The sequence below is a fragment of the Elaeis guineensis genome, chromosome 9 (assembly GCF_000442705.2).
Source record: "Elaeis guineensis isolate ETL-2024a chromosome 9, EG11, whole genome shotgun sequence".
In the NCBI taxonomy this organism is placed as follows: Eukaryota; Viridiplantae; Streptophyta; class Magnoliopsida; order Arecales; family Arecaceae; genus Elaeis; species Elaeis guineensis.
The window spans coordinates 9,576,899-9,593,672 of record NC_026001.2 but is presented as its reverse complement, the minus strand read 5'-3'; the positions used below and the strand labels follow the sequence as shown (position 1 = coordinate 9,593,672).

Here is a 16,774-nt window from a genome sequence, read left to right as displayed (position 1 = left end):
CGGTTCATCCCGTTCTTCTTCTTCCCGTTGGTCCAGCTTGTCGACCGTCAGGGGGCCCTTCGATTCGTCGCTTTGAGCAGAGATCTGAAAGCATCGCCGAGCGAGTTGCTGATCATCGCGCATCTCTCCGATTCCATTTTTGGTCGGAAACCGAACCAGAAGATGATACGTCGAAACTATCGCCTTGAGGGCGTTTAGTCCGGGCCTTCCAAGTATGGCATTGTAGGCCGAAGGCACCTTGGACGACCGCAAAGATCAAGTGGACTGTGCTCTGTCGTGGTTCGGTTCCAGCCGTCACGGGCAAAGTAACTTCGCCTTCCACCGTGACAGCATCTCCAGCAAAGCCTATCAGGGGTGTAGAGACTTTTTTGAGTCGATCGGTCAACAGTCGCATCCGGGAGAAGATCGAGTAAAACAAAACATTCGTTGAACTTCCATTATCTACAAAGATTCTTTTTACATCGTAATTTGCTATTGTCATCGAGACAACAACAGCGTCGTCGTGGGAAGTTTGCATGCCCCGAACATCTTCATCTGTAAAAGTGATTACATCGTCCAGGCGTAGCTTCTTCGTCGGCTCCCCCCCAGCAGACGTCCCCGGGCCCAATCGTTTGGAAATCATGTTGATGACCCCGGTCGTAGGTTGGTTATTCATTGCTTCTTCAATCGGCTGGGGTCGTTGGTCGGCAACGGATCGGGTCGGCGGATTCCTTCGGAACTTGTCGAGATATCCCCGACGTATGAGGGCTTCAATCTCATCCTTAAGTTGGATGCATTGCTCGGTATTGTGGCCGTGGCCCTGATGAAATCGGCAGTACTTTCGTCGGTCGAGGCCCTTTGCCTTCAGAGGCAGAGACCGTCGCAGGTATTCTTCCCCTTCGATCTCCATCAAAATCTGCGCATGAGGAGCAGAGAGAGGAGTATAGGAGTCGTACCTGGGATGTGTCGGCCTTGGACTCCGCCGTCGAGGCGACCTCTGGTTTCGTCGCGGGGGTAAGACCCGACTGTCGGTCGGGGGCCTGCTAGGCTCGGCAGGGTCCCGACCCTTCCTTCGCTTCTCCTTCGGGCCCTTGGACTCAGTCAGGCGCCGGTCGGAAGCTCCTTCATCTGCGCGCATGTACTTGTACGCGCGCTCCAGCAGTTCGGCATACGTTCGCGGGAGGGTCTTGTCCAAGGAGTAAGTAAATCGGGATGCCCTCAGCCCCCGCTTCATGGCCGAAATGGCCATGTCTTCGTTGAGATCCCGAACCTTAAGCGTGGCCACGTTGAATCACATCACGAAGTGTCGGAGCGTCTCGTTTTCTCCCTATTTGAGGGAGAAAAGGCTGTCCGAAGTTCATGGTGGCTTCCGGCTGGTGCTGAAGTGGGGCACGAAGGAATGCTCGAGCTGTCCAAAGGAGTGGATACTTTTCGGACGAAGGCCAGAGTACCAGGCCCAGGCAGCTTTGCGAAGTGTGGCGGGGAAGCCGATGCAAAGAAGAGCGTCGGTCGCCCCTTGAATCGTCATGAGAGCTTTGTAGCTCTCCAGGTGGTCAATCGGGTCGATGGAGCCATCGTAAGGCTCCACATGCGGCATCTTGAATCGATTGAGGATCGGTTCATCGAGAATGAGTCGGGAGAGAGGTTGGGCGGTCTGAAAGTCGATGTCGTTCGAGGACTTCTGTCCGTCCACCTGCAGCTGGACAAGCCGACGGTCGATTTTTTCGAACATGCGTTCATAGTCGTCGATCCGTCGGTGCTGAGAGACCCCGGGGGTGGAGTCTCCTGATGAGTCCGAGAGAGAGGCGGACGGTGTTCGCAGCCGCTTCTCCTTCCTCGCTCATTCCAGCTGGGAGGGAGATGGCCGTCGAGACCGATGGGCGTCACACCGCGGCCGCCCCTCCTCCTCTCGGTGGGAGCGCTGTGGCAGGTGCTCCTGAGAAGGCAACGGAGACCGACGTGGGCGTCGGCGGCTGCTCCTGGAGGGTATCGGACGTGCCGTCGGTTGCTCGACGGACGAGGGCAGCAACCGGATTGGTTGTTGCTGAAGGCTCTTGACCGCGTCTGTCAGCACGGTCATCTGCCGCACGATCGCCGCAATCTGTGCCTCCGTGGTCACCGCGGGATGCGGAGAGCCAGGTTCCGCCATGGAGGGTGGAGAAGAGGCCTCTTCCTGGCGGGAAGAGCGCCTCACCGATCCGATGACCCTCGACCGTTGAGCTCTTGTCCTTGTCATCTTGGGAGATGTTTCGAGTTTCGTGGGGGTTACAATCCCTGGTGCTGTTGATCGCCTCCAGCCCCCTTCCTGGCGCGCCAAACCTGTTGCGGCCAATCCCCTCGTCGCCTGGTCGCCGGGAATGAGCGCCTGCAAAAGAAGTTCGTACTGACCGGAGGTGACTCCGGCGGGGACCCTCCGACGGTCAAGTCAGAGAGGAGACTAGGCAACAGTAGACAAGGATCAAGGAGCTCAACGAGTGAGGGTGAGAGCCAGAGGGCTAGAGAGGAAGGGTTCAAGGGTTTCGAAAAAGACCTCTTCAGCACTGTTGCCTTCCCCGATTTATAGCAAGAGATGGTATGGTCCCACCGTCGGTGATGTAGACAACTGAAGAGTTATGAAATCGTCGGGGTTGTCACGTCGTTGACGAGCTGACAGATCGTAGGAATTAATTCGCGTCCTTGGCAGGACAGCGCCCCAGGCTCCTGGCAGGACAACGTCCCCTAGCGGTTGCACGGCATGTCCTTGATAGGACTGCGGCCCATGCCGCTTGTTCGGCGTCTAGAAGGGCCTGTAGAGGTCGGACGTCAGTTGTCCAAACCGACAGTGAGTCGGTGATGTCCCACCCGACAGGGGGTCGGCGATGGGAGATCGGCTTTCAGACGATCGGAGGCAGTGTTGGCCTGTTAGACCGACACGTTTCAGCCGGGCATTATTAGTAGTTACCGTTGGTGTCGCCCGTCGTCAGACGGGCAAAGTCGGTCGGTCCATCCTCGTGGATGGGTCGGCATCGTGACCCGTCGGTGAGTCGACATCGAGAATGGGTCGGCATCGTGACCCATCGGTGAGTCGGCATCGAGGATGGGTCGTTATATCCCAACAGTTTCCAACCATGTGTTGAAACCTAATTCCTTTTTCTCTCTAAAATATTTTACTTGTTGGGAATAACCCTAGATCTAGATCTTGTTTGGGCGTGAAAATAAAATAAATTAATAGACAATAAATAAAGATAGATATATAATGAGACATAAGAATTTACGTTGTTCAGCTTTTAAGCCTACATCCACGAGCGAAGATGATCAAAGAAATATTCACAAAATGGAGATACTACCAAATACTCAAAATTCTCTTAAACTCTTTGCCCAAATACACTCAATTCTCATTTACTCTCACAAGCTCACACTCATTTTGCTTGTTTACCTCAAACGCCACACAATGTGGCCTTTACATAGCATCCATATCATATCTTGCAAGGATCTTATAAGATCATATTATATCTATACATATCCTTATCATATCTATCCAAAGATTTTATCAAATCTTTTGCATATCCCATATTTGTCATGTGGATTAAATGCTTGGCTACCATTTATTTGAAATCTTTGCAAGATCTTCCATATTTATCACATGGGTTTGGACATTAATTGATTCAAGACACAATTAACAAATCTCTACCTTGGCTTGAATTGATTAACTGCCATTGAAAAATTCTTCAATCATCTTCTTCAAAATGCCCCTAAAGGCAAATCTCAACTTTGATAAATACTAACCAAATCCAAGCAATGCCTGAACTTGTTCACTGTGAGAGATTTAGTCATCATATCAACTGGATTATTTGTAGTACTAATTTTCTTCAGAATAATTTTTCTTTAAAAATAATATCACAGATAAAATGGTACTTTACATCAATGTGCTTCATCCTTTCATGAAACATCTGATCCTTTGTCAAATGGATAGCACTTTGACCATCACAATGGATGACAGTCACTTATTGATTGGAGCTAAGTTCACCAAATAAATCTCTCAGCCAAATAGCTTCCTTTATAGCCTCAGTTACTACCATATACTCTGCTTAAATAATAGATAATACAATCGTAGACTGTAAAGTAGCTTTCCAATTGATAGCACAATCATTGAGAGTGAACACACACCCCGTAATAGATCTCCTTTTGTCAAGATCACCTGTATAACCATAGTCAACATAACCAACTATATTGTCTTTCATCCTTCCAAATTCCAAATATGCATTAGTAGTACTGCGCAAATATCTCAAAATCCATTTTACTGCCTACCAGTGTTCTTTTCTCGGATTGGATATATATCTACTGATAACATTAACTGTATGTGAAATATCAAGACGAGTATAAACTATAGCATACACGATACTATCAACTATATTAGAGTAGGAAACATGTGACATATATTGAATTTTTTTATTTGACTGTGGTGACAATGCAGCTGAAAGTCTAAAATGAACAGCAAGTAGAGTACTTACAGATTTGGCACTTTTTATACCAAAATACTCTAAAATTTTCTCAATAAAATTCTTCTGAGTTAGATACAATTTACCTGCAGTTCTATTTCTCTGAATTTTCGTACCCAAAATTTTCTTAGTTTCTCCCAAATCTTTCATTTCAAATTCACTACTCAACTCTGATTTCAATTTGTTAATTTCAGATATATCTTTAGCAACAATAAACATATCATCAACATAAAGCAACAGATAAATGAATGAGCCATCATCAAGTTTTCTGTAATAAATATAGCTATCATATTATAGCTCCTAGAATAGCCATATCTAATCATGAAAGAATCAAACCGCTTATACCACTATCTGGGAGACTGTTTCAAACCATACAATATTTTTTTCAACAAACAAACATGGTCTTCTTTATCTTTGATTTCAAAATCCTTAGGTTGTTGCATGTAAAGTTTCTCTTCAAGTTCACCATGTAAGAAGGCAGTTTTAATATCTAGTTGCTCTAATTCTAGATCATGCATAGCAACTAATGCAAGCAAGACATGAATAGAGCTATGTTTAACAACGAGTGAGAAAATATCATTAAAGTCAATTCTATGAACTTGACTATTGCCCTTAGCAACCAATCGTGCCTTATATCTAATATCTTTAATACTGGGAGTGCCTTCAACTAACAATTTTCTTATCTTTTGGTGGTTTGACCAATTCTCAAGTTTTGTTCTTCTAAAGAGATTTTACCTCTTCCTGTATAGCTACTAATCACTTACCTGAATCAACATAGGAGACAGCCTCTAAATATGTTGAAGGCTCATCAATAGTATTTGTTTCTTCTGCCACAGCTAATGCAAATGAGACATAATCTTCAAATCTTACAGGTCTCATCTTCTTTCTTGGTGTCTTATATTTAGCAATGAAATATTCTTCCTCCTCAACATGTGGTGTTTCCTCTACTTCAGTAGAGGCAAGCATCTGAACTGGACTTTGGAGAGGGGATACATTCTCCACCTCGAACTCCATCTGCTTAGAAGTACTCTCAACAGTCAACACCTGCATAAGAAGAAACAGGAATCACCTTTCTCTAGTGTAACATAGTAGATTTATCAAATATAATATCTCTGCTAATTATCAATTTTGGAGACTTAGGATTAGGGCACCATAACCTGTATCTTTTTGCACCAAAAGGATAACCAACAAATATGCACCTTTTAGATCTAGGTTCTAACTTACCATCATTAACATGTGCATAAGCAGGACACCCAAATACTCTTAAATCAGAATATTCAGCAGGTTTATCAGATCATACCTCCTTTGGAGTCTTTAATTCAATTGCCGTGGATGGAGAACGATTTACTAAATAACAAGCTGTAGAAGCTTCTTTTGCCCAGAAGTCTTTAGATAGGCTAGAATTTGATAACATGCAGTGAATTTTCTCTAAAAGCATTATATTCATACGCTCTGCTACACCATTCTGCTGTGGTGTGCCTCTGATTGTAAGGTGACAAACAATGCCCTTAATTTTATAAAATTCATTGAAATTACCTTCACAGAATTTTAAGCTATTGTCTGTCCTGAGTCGTCTGACTTTTCTTCCAGTCTGCTTCTCAACTGAGGCCTTTCATTGCTTAAAGATGGTAAATACATCATTTTTATGCTTCAGAAAATAGATCCATATCTTTCTGGAATAGTCATCAATGAAGGTAAACATATACCAGACACCATCTTTTGACGGGATACGTGTAGGCCCCGAAAGATCTGAATGAATATAGTCCAGAGTACTTTTAGTTTTATGAACTACCATACTAAAACTGACTCTTTTCTATTTTTCAAAAATACAATGCTCACAGAAGTCTAATTTTGATGTACTCTGATCACGAAGAAGACCTCTTCTGTTTAACACCGTTAAGCCTTTCTCACTCATATGTCCCAGCCTCATGTGCCATAATCTAGTGATATTTGAGTCTGACATGAAAAATACAGACACGACTGCTGCACCTGTAACTGTAGAGTCTTGCAGCATATATAGTTTACCCAACTTTTCAGCTTTCATCACAACTAAAGAGCCTTTGACAACCTTCAAAACTCCACCTCCATCAGTATATCTGTAGCCATTCATATCTAGAGTACTCAAAGAGATGAGATTTCTCTTTAAGTCTGAAATATGCCGAACATTAGTCAAGGTTCTGACTACTCCACCGTGCATCTTGATTTTACTGTGCCCACTCCTGCAACTTTGCAAGCATGATTGTTGCCCATCAATACAACTCCACCATTTACAGATTCATATGTGGAGAAACAGTCCCTATTGGGATACATATGGAATGAGCAAGTCGTTTCCAGAATTCATTCATTTTTTGTTCTGGATCCATCATTACTAACCAAGAGAATATCACATTGCTCTTAATTCTGCACAAAACTGACTTTAGCGGGTTCGTCCTTCTTCTGATCTCTATTCTACCACTTGTTTTTCAACTTAAAGCATTCTACTTTGATGTGCCTCTTTTTTTTGCAATAATTACAAGTCAAATTTTTGTGTCTAAACTTTGATCTAGACCTTGGTTTTTGACTGCTAGTAGAGCTTCTATCTGTAGACTTTCTTCTGATGAATAGACCTTCTACCGGGTTGTCATTTCTACTCGTGCTAAGCTCCTTATTAATAAGCTCTTTTGAAAATAGAGCTGCTTTAACATCCTCTAACTTTAGAGTTGGCCGACTGTAACTTAGAGTATCTCTAAAGTGCTTGTGGGATGGAGATAGTGAATGAAGTAGCATAAGAGCTTGATCTTCATCATCATAAGAAATCTTCATATTTTATAGATCCATAAAGATGGTGGAGAAATCATCAATATAAGATTTAACAGACGCACCTTCGGCCATGCTGAGTACGTACAGACGGTGCTTTGCTACCAACTTGGTGGTGAGATTCTTTGTAATATATAAATATTCAAACTTGTCCCACAAATCTTTGGCAATCTTCTCTTGCATGGCTTCTCGTAAGACTTCATTTGACAAGCATAACTGAATGGAAGCAAGGAGTTTATCATCCATCTCCTCCTTCTTCGCCTCATCCATAGTGCTGGGTAATTTGTCTGCATCCAGTAATGCCTGATGTAGACCATTCTGAGTCAAGATTGCGCGTATCTTGACTTGCCACATAGTGAAACTCATATTGCGATCAAATTTCTCAATATTAAATTTTGTTGTTGCCATCGTAAAATTCAAACAAGAATTAGCTATAATAGCTCTGATACCATTTTGTTGGGAATAACACTGGATCCAAACCTTGTTTAGGCATGAAAATAAAATAAACTAATGGACAACAAATAAAGATAAAAAAATAATGAGACACAAGAATTTATGTGGCTCAGCTTTTAAGCCTACATCCACGGATGAAGATGATCAAAAAAATTTTCACAAAATAAAGATATTACAAAATACTCAAAATTTCTCAAATCTTTTGCCCAAATACACCCAATTCTCATTTACTCTTACAATCTCACAATTATTTTGCTTGCTTGCCTCAAATGCTATACAATGTAGCTTTTATATAGCATCCATATTATATCTTGCAAGGATCTTCCAAAATCATATCATATCTATGCATATCCTTATCATATCTATCCAAAGATCTTATCAAATCTTTTGTATATTTCACATTTGTCACATGAGTTAAATACTTGGCCACCATTCATTTGAAATCTTTGCAAGATCTTCTATATTTATTACATGGGTTTGGGCATTAATTGATTCAAGACACAATTAACATTACCAAAAAGGAAAATTAAGCTGATAAATAATGCATAAACATCTTGAAGAACTGGATATGATGTTTACTTCATTAAATATGATATATATGGACTTATGATAGTGAATACAGAATTTTTATATGTATTGTCTTTTTTTCACCATTCATCTATACTTCATAATTGACTCACTTTTTTAACGTTTCTTTTACATTCTTAAAGTTTTTAGAAGAGATGAAAAATATTGGGTAGATGTCTGGCCAAGACACCACCTTCCAAGACTTTTTCAGTACCATGCGATGCAGCAGGAAGAAAGAAGAAACAAAACAAAAACAATCAAAATACATGGATCAGCCAAAAAAGGGCTCGCCTCCACGAGACATGCAAACTTCACTATGAAAAAGAAATTTTACAAAAGGAGATCTCACTCCCAACCCTTGTACACCCAATTCTCTCTCACTAAAAATTTTTCTCTCAAAAGTTCTCTCTCTCTCTTGGAAGACCCTCTGAACCCCTGAAGTACCTGATGTTCGCTATCCAAAAGCCTCTCTAGAGCCCTACTCTTGCTTCTCTTCTCAGCATCACAACCCTCTCTCTCTTCTTCGGGTTACGTACGGTGCATCCACGGGAGAAAACCAAAACCACAGCCACTGTTCCTGTGTACAGGCCTTTTAAAGAGCTTAAACCCAATTAGATTAGGTTTAAGACTCCTTAATCAGCCCAAATCAAGCCTCTGGACCGTCGGATCAAGATCGGAAACTCCCTGGGCCGTCCAATCGTGATCGATCCATAGAATAGTATCGTGGACCGTGAAAAATACATGAAAAATACCCACGCAATCCGCCATGGACCGTCCGATCCATGGTGGATCGGGGTACAGGCCCACGCAAGATGCCTGGGCCTGGGCCGGCCCGCGCACCGGCTGGGCCGCACGGGCCGCCAGCCCAGGCCGTCCGCCGGCCTGGGTTGCATTAACATGCGTTGGACCAGCCTGGGCCGCGCGTCGCCGCCTGCGGCTACGCCGCCGTCGCTCCACCGGCCGTTGGCGGTCCTCCATCGTCTCGGATCTCGTATCGATTTCAAAAGCTCGTATCTCCATTCGAGCTCCGTTTTGGGTAATCTTGATCTCGTTGGACTCCATTTTTCATCATAAATCTCATTGTGAGCTCAATCTCGAGGTATCAAATCCTAACAATCTCCATCTCGAATCGATATTCGGCCTCCTCTAAACTTCGAGAGCTTCTGGATCTCCTCACCCCCATACCTTGGGACAATCGCTTGCTGATCATGGATGGACAAACATGGAAGTCAAGCCAAGCTGCTCGATCTCATCTCCGTCGTATGCTGTGCTCCTCCTGATCTGAGACCTTCTCGGGGCATCGTCATGCAGCAATAGGAATCTCACCTTGCGACGTCGCCTCTCGTCCTCTCGAGTCTCCTATCTCGTACCCAATCCGCCTCTTAGAGCTCCATCTCGCTCTAGACTCCGTCTGGCTCCCGAAGCTCAACCTCGCACTAGACTCCCTGTCAGGTAATAATATCTTCTGCTCCCCTTCTTTTCCTCCAGCATAATCCTATTACCGCATAGCACCCTCAGGATTTCTCCACCAACTACCATCCTGTAGCCTCTCGAATCCAGTCTGCTAAGTGAGATAAGATTCCACCTGAAATTGCATATGTATCTAACCTCCTCCAATCTCCTCACTGCACCGTCATGTGTCCTCCAATTGACCGTCCCGATGCTTCTGATCGCACAGCTCGATCCATCCGGCAGATATACAGTGCCCTCACTATTCTCCAGAGAGTCAAATTGCTCCTCTCTGCAATATACATGATAGGGACATGCAGAATCTAATATCCACTGCTGGAAAGAAGTAGATACCTCGTCAGATATCTCCAAGACATCTCCATCTGAATCGCTGTCGACCGTCGCTACAGCAGCCACCGTCCGATTTTTAAGTTGAGGGCAATCTCTAGCTAGATGCCCCAACTCCTCACACCGGTAACACCTGATTTTGCTCAAGTCCCTCCTGGACTTGGACCGCCCTCGTTGCGATCTTCTGTCGCTCCATCTACCGCCTCCTGCTCCTCCAGAAGCCACTAAAGCTGAGCTACCACCACCTGAGCTCGAAGCTGGGTTCTCCCTCCTGAGAACTTCATTCTAGAGTATCACCGCGATGACCTCGTCCATCTCGATGGTGCTCTTCCCTACTAGAAAAACAGTCACCAAGGACTCGTACGAAGGGAGAAGCGACGCTAGCAAAACCAGCGCCCTGATCTTCTCTTCAACATTCTCACCAACGCTGAGGAGGTCGGTGAGGATCTTCTGGAAGTGGCTCAGATGCTCCTGTACGTTCTGTCCCTCAATCATCCGTAGTTGATAGAATTACCTCCAGAGAAAAAGAGTATTGGTGAGAGACTTTGCCATGTACAACTCCTCGAGCTTCGGCCACAGCACCATCGGAGAAGTCTCACTCAGTACATGGATCACCACCTCATTCGTCAGGTACATGCGGATGGTACTCACCGCCTGTATTTGTAGCCGTTTTCAATCTCACACCTCTATGGTGGTCAGCTTCTCATCACACAAGAGAGCATCGATCAATCCCTGTTGGATGAGCACGTCCTTCACCGTTGCCCACCACAAGGAGAAATTGCTCTTACCATCAAACTTGTTGATCTCCATCTTCAGTCTTTCTCACCACCACTGCAATCTGCATCCTTGTACCGCCTTGCTCTGATACCACTTGTTGGGTGGATGTCTGGCTAGGACATCACCTTCCAAGACCTTTTCAGTACCACACGATGCAGCAGGAAGAAAGAAGAAACAAAACAAAAACAATCAAAATACGTGGATCAGTCAAAAAAAAAGCTCACCTCTATGGGGCATGCAAACTTCACTATGAAAAAAAATTTTACAAGAGGAGATCTCACCCTCAACCCTTGTACACTCAATTCTCTCTCACTAGAAGTTTCTCTCTCAAAAGCTCTCTCTCTCTTGGAAGACCCTCTGAACCCCTGAAGTACCTGGCGTCTGCTATCCAAAAGCCTCTCCAGAGTCTTGTTCTTGCTTCTCTTCTCAGCGTCACAACCCTCTCTCTCTTCTTCGGGTTACGTACGACGCATCCACAGGAGAAAACTAAAACCATAGCCACTGTTCCTGTGTACAGGCCTTTTAAAAGACTTAAACCTAATTAGATAAGGTTTAAGACTCCTTAATCAGCCTAAATCAAGCCTTTGGACCGTCGGATCAAGATTGAAAACTCCCTGGGCCGTCCGATCGCGAGCGGTCCACGGAATAGTACCGTGGACCGCGAGAAACGCATGAAAAATGCCCACGCGGTCCGCCATGGACCGCCCGATCCACGGTGGATCGGGGTACAGGCCCAGGCAAGGCGCTTGGGTCTGGGCCGGCCCGCGCGCGCGGGCCTGGGCTGCTCTCGTGCGCGGGCCCGCGCACGGGCTGGGCCGCGCGCTCGGCTGGGCCGCCCGCCCGCCCGAGCCGCGCACCTGGGTCGCACATCCCGTGCGTTGGCCCCCGCTTGGGCCGCGCACCGCCGCGGCTGGCGCTGTTCCGGCTGCCTACCGCCGACCGCCGGCGGTCCTCCGTCGCCTCAGATCTCATGCCGACTTCAAAAGCTCGTATCTCCTCCATCCGAGCTCTGTTTGAGGTGATCTTGGTCTCTTTGGACTCCGTTTTTCATCGCGAACCTCGCTGTGGGCTCAATGTGGGCTGAATCTTGAAGCGTCAAATCCTAACAGAAAAAAATCTCATGATCTGTGGTTCGATCCGCAACCTGGTCCAATCTAAGCCCCTATTTGAATTACAACTAGATCCCTCCTAACAACACAGTCATATCCCATTATAAAATCTGATCCTACATCATTTTATAGCTACCCAATTCTTGAATCATTTGCATATAATTTTTTTTAACACTCAAAAGTAGTGGCAGTTTACAGTAAATAGAATGAGTACTTAAGAGCAGGACCATCATCAGACTGAAGAGTGGCCTGCATAGCTGCATCTTCGTATGTTGATTCAGTAGGTTGATGCATTACAAGGCAAGTCAGTGGAAGGGTAAATAACGGTGCAGTATTTTCTGTATGTGGTGCAAGTTCTAATCCAGCAGCCTGTCAGAATAATAAGAAAAGCTTCTACATTGTCATTGTTGATGATCCATTATAAACCACTGGATAATTCTAGTCATAAAGCAAAGCATCTCAGCAGTACATATAAGGCATGAAGCAAACTTTTGGAGATGAGAAGTTCAAGGGAGAAATAGTTTGGATTTGGAAGTACTGAAGACATCTAAAATGGTAATCAGAGCAACTCAGGCATCTTCAATGATGTATTCTTTTTAGAATTTTCTAGAGATTTATAAGAATCACAGATTTTCATTGTCTGAATAAAATCAGGAAAAGGATTTCAGGCATTTATATGAGAAGAAAAGTTCTTTTCTTTCTTTTTTTTTTTTTAATATTAGGGTCAGAATATCTTGTCATTTGTAGAAGGAACCACTGAATTTATGCTAACATGCCTGTTTGATTGTAGCCAACATAATCTTTGTATCTCTGTCATGGTTCACTTAATAGATTTAATGGGAGATCTTACAGTAGCATGTTCACTGGTAATTTTTTAATCGCAATATTGCAAAAGGATTTATGCATATGTAGGATGATACTGAACTAACTGAACTAACCAAAGCGTCTAAGGAATACTTCTTGAAAATTATCCATAAACAAAGCGGTACAATAGCCGACGTGGATTATATTTTAGGTTGTTTGAGATGATACATCAATTTATAACATTTGAGTAGATAGAAACAAACAGATAAAAAAAATTCCATGCATACTTGTTTTTGAATAAAATAGCATCAGTGTAAGATCATCTCTGTTGAAAGCAATTATCGTTCCTCTTGAGGATGGTTGGTTTAGGAAGTCAAGGTTCTTTGCTTACCAATATGCTTTCTTTAACTGAAAAGCCAGAATCGGATATGAATGCAAAGTAGTTATACAAGTATTTCCCAGAAGGACATCCAATTATTTACTTCACCAATCTAACTATATTAACAGAGAAGCAGCATGACTGCTGGATGAACACCGGATATAGACCTGGAGTGAGACCAACTCTCTCTTTCTTGCAAAGTCGCATCTAGGACCACAAAAGCACAAATAGTCCTTTGTGACATTCCCTGTCTCTACACTTAACTTTGCTTGTATCTATCAAATCCAAACTATACTTTCACTTGCCTTTAAACAACAATATACATTTGCATGCAAATCTGCTAGACCAATCGAATTTCTTTCTCCTATGTGATGATGAAAAATAAACTTTACAAAACAGGCTTCTCATGCACATCATCACTATGATATGGCTGGGATGGTAAGCTCACAATGAGCAAGTGAAGACTGAAACCAATATCTAGTCCCATGGAGAAAATATAAGCACATAAACCTTCATGCACACAGACCAAACAACAATTTTCTCAAAAAAGACAAAGCAAACAGCAAATTAAAACGCTGTGCAAATGATCAGGACACAAACTACATGCACATATCACATGCTGATCGTAATTTATAAGGACTTTATTTAAAAATGAAGTGGTTATAAGGTAAATTCAAGGCCAAAACTCTTATGTTTCATTGGTTAAATATTGGATAAACCAGAAGCTTAGTAGGTAGGTCTGGGCATGAAACATGAACCAGGAGAATGCGCGCGCGCACTGAGAGAGAGATGGAGAGGGAGGTTAAAGGATGACGGTTTAAAAGCATACGCTTAGTTCTTGGTATGAAGCATGATATTGGGGGTATTTTCCTCCTGCTCCTTCAAAAGCATCTTGCGATGTATCTACTAGAATCAATATCTTCTCCCTCACATTCAAGTCTGGCCGCATAAATAAGTTGCAGAAGCCAGCATATCACAATCACATTTCAAAGTACATGCAACAATGTAAAGCATAACATATAAGGTGTGCAATGAGGAGAAGTATTTATTTTTTTTCTTCACTAGTTTCACCATTTCATTCAAGATATCCCGCCCAACAATTTGTTGGTGAACATACTCCCCACAATTTTTGCTTAGAGTCTCTAAGACCTGAAGAAAATTTGTCAAGATGCAGAGCTAGTGGAAAGATATTAGTATAAAAATCCTAATAGAATCTAAATAAATTATTTGTATAAAAGTTCAGCCTGAGTTCATAACCAGCAAGACTTATCTACATAGGATCAGTCTTTTGGATCTCTTTTTCCATTTGTTCAGAAAAAATGTAATCGATAATTTTTCCTCAGCTGCTTGATAAGATTTGGGCAAGACATAAATTTATAACAATGACTAAAATTCTTATCTGCCAAAGAATTTTCGCAGCACTATTTGCTAATCCTAACTTCCAATTTTCAATAAAAAAAGGATGCAGTGCATAAGTCATGTATAGATGATTAGATGTAGGGTTTTTGCTTACGAAAAAATAAAAATAGGTGGATGCAGCCTATTAGAAAATTGTGTTCCCCACCAATAATATCGCTAGAAACAAAACTCAAAGAAATGTAATAGGAAACTATGACGAGCAATTATAAAATTATAAGAATCTTACAAAATCAAATTGCAAAAATAAAAAAATTTCTTAATTGCGGGAGAAAAAAGTTTCATGCGCTCACAAAACGTGTCCGAAGTTTTATTTTGGGGGTCTTGCTTCCTAGGCGCTTCTTAAGTATCATGAGGGCATCCTTTGCCAGCCTGCACTTCATTAAAATGATTAAAATAAATAAAAGTTAAGAAGTCCAACAATAGATTGAAAGTGGTCTTAAACTAGTATGATTCAAACGACAATCTACAAGGACAAGCAGCATGATACACAACTGCAATTAAATCAAAGTACAGCAATAAAAATTTCTCTAGAAGGCTGATCTAGCAATAATGGCACTGACTGTCCAAAGCAGAGGACCAACTTCAAAGTATAGTTTGAAAAAAGCAACTGTGGTGTACGACATAAAGAATCAGATATGGGTGCTTATAAGCTTGACACAAAGTGGATTGCATGGACGGCAGTCTTGTTGGAGCACTCACCTTGATGTCAGGTTACAGTCCAACCTAAAAACTAGTATGTGCAGGCACATGAACCTCCCCTACTGACATTTAATATACTTTATTGTAAATGGGGTCATGACAACAATGGTGTCTCATGGAACTGATTCAAGATAATTGCTGCAGCATCTTAATAACCTCCACTGGAGGAAAAAATCTAGTAATATTTCTTGAAGCATTGAATAGTGGAAAACCAACATTCTTGACATGGACAAGAAGTAAATAGAAGACATACTTGTCATTCTTTTGTGACACGAAAAAGATATAAGCTGACGGAATCTAGTTTTTTAAGTACTTTGAAGAGATTGCTACAGAACAATAGAACTGGCCATATCAACTGGAGAAGTGTTACAATTAGTAACAGAATATGGAACTACCTGGTCGAGAGGCTTTTCATGGCCTTTATTGCAGCCTAAGGCATTCTACAGTAATAGAATCACATATTATAGCAAGTAGAAGAAAGCATACTAGGCTATGATGGCCTTATATCACAATACCAAAAGATTAGGAAGCAAACCTAGCAAGGAAATCACACACATATATTCTCAAAATGTCACCAGTTCACCACAATAAAAAATAAAAATAAAATAAGAATCTCCTAGCCAAAAAGAAAATTAACTTAATCATTCAATAACAAACTACATGGATAAATTTACATAGAAAGAGAAATCAAAGATCATAACACTGATGAGGAATAGCAATTTTAGCTGATCCATTGAGTACCAACCTACACAACCCAATTAAAACTTGGATAGGTATAGTTCTAAAAAAAATATCTAAAACGGATTCAGATTGAGTATGATAATGCTGTGTCCCATTTAACCGATTCAAATAACCGTTATATTTTTTTTTCAAAATCATAATTATTTTATAATATTTACATAATAAGTCCTTTATCTGACTAATTCAACCTGCATCTATCCAACCCAAAGTGGGTATGGTACAGGTGCGGAATTCTTTGTGCACTGCGGAGTGTAGAAAATCCAGCACGTGGAGTATACCGCTTTATATGTGATTGGTCTATAGCATTTTTTCAATACATATTTAATGCCTGTAGTTCTATTTTTTTATTTAAAAATTTTGAATGACAAAAATATCCTACTCTTTAAGAAAAATAATGATATCCTGACATATTATGACTTCTGCACACAGGATACCATAATATGGTCCAGAAAATTATGACATCTTACGGCATATTATGACATCCTACATCAAATTATAACTTTGCATATGCAGGATGTCATAATATGGCTCAGATGTCATAATATAGTCAGATGTCATAATATAGAAGGACATTTTTGTCCAACATTTTTAATATGCATTTAATACCTATAATTTTATTTTTTTTGTTTGAAAATTTGAATGACGAAAATGTTCATACTTTAAAAAAAAAATTATGATTTTTGTAGCATATTATAACATCCTGAGTCAAAATTATGACTTCCTGCATGCATGATGTCATAATATAAGATATAATATCAATAATTTTTTCGAAAAGA

The 16,774-nt window shown here is 42.0% G+C and overlaps 1 long non-coding RNA gene across 1 annotated transcript in view; it reads right to left on the bottom strand.

Annotated features, from left to right (window-relative positions):
• Nucleotides 1–14,847: 14,847 nt before the first annotated feature.
• Nucleotides 14,848–16,774, bottom strand: part of LOC105051767 (uncharacterized) — a 46,263-nt gene continuing 44,336 nt past the window's right edge. The window contains exon 3 of the long non-coding RNA XR_833265.2: nt 14,848–14,927. This is a non-coding gene — a long non-coding RNA (uncharacterized lncRNA). The remainder of the gene's footprint in view (nt 14,928–16,774) is intronic.